This window comes from Triticum aestivum, chromosome 6D (genome assembly GCF_018294505.1).
Source record: "Triticum aestivum cultivar Chinese Spring chromosome 6D, IWGSC CS RefSeq v2.1, whole genome shotgun sequence".
NCBI lineage: Eukaryota > Viridiplantae > Streptophyta > Magnoliopsida > Poales > Poaceae > Triticum > Triticum aestivum.
The window spans coordinates 437,585,149-437,586,067 of NC_057811.1; positions in this window are offsets into that span (position 1 = coordinate 437,585,149).

Here is a 919-nt window from a genome sequence, read left to right on the forward strand (position 1 = left end):
GGGGGGGGTGTTGAACATGACATATCTGTGTATATCTCCCAATTGATCTCTCTTATCTCTAGCCATGTATATTTTAACTTCTGGAGATTTGGTAGGATTAATTGGCTTGTCACCCAAGACACCTCCTGTATATATTGTAAACAACTTCGATGAATACAATTGAGTTGCATCCAATATCTTTCTACAATCTGCACCAAGTGCCTGTAGCGAGATGGAAAAAACCTGCACCGGGAGCTTATAATTGAGCATTGATGCTTCTATTTCTTTGAAGATGGAAGTGGGGCGATTGTTGTAATTTTGTGGAATTCTCGGGGAGAAGCTGTGGCCGGGGCTTCGGAATTGATCGATCATACTCCAATGCCCAAATTGTAGAATCCTTGGCTCTTCGGCGAAGTCTTAAATTACTCGATGAGGTCGGTTGTACCAAGGTAGTGCTGGACTCGGATTGCCTTGAGTTGGTTGAAGCGTGCAGCGGGAAAAATGAAATAGGGTGTGGCTAGGTCTCAGTTGACTGAGACTTAACCAAGTCTCAGTCAGGTGATGTAGTATGTAAGAAGAAAAAAGATAAACTGAAAAGAAATTTCTTGCATGAATCTTCATGCAAAATCAAAGGAAGACAATATCGACTGAGACTTCTTTATGTCTCATTCGGCTGAGACTTCGGAAAATTGAATGAAATATCCTTATGCGGATGTCTTAACAGATTGCTTTCACCTAGCACACGGTATTCCCGCAATCTCATTTACGCACTGTCCCAGGGAAGCGAATGGTTTGGCACACTTCCTTGCTACGCATTGTTACGACTCTAAAACCAGCTATGTTTGGGTAGATGAAGCTCCCGGGTTTTTATTATTGCTTGTAATACTCGCTGCAACTCTGCCACAGATTGACTAAGCCATGGGGCTTTCCCTTCAAAAAA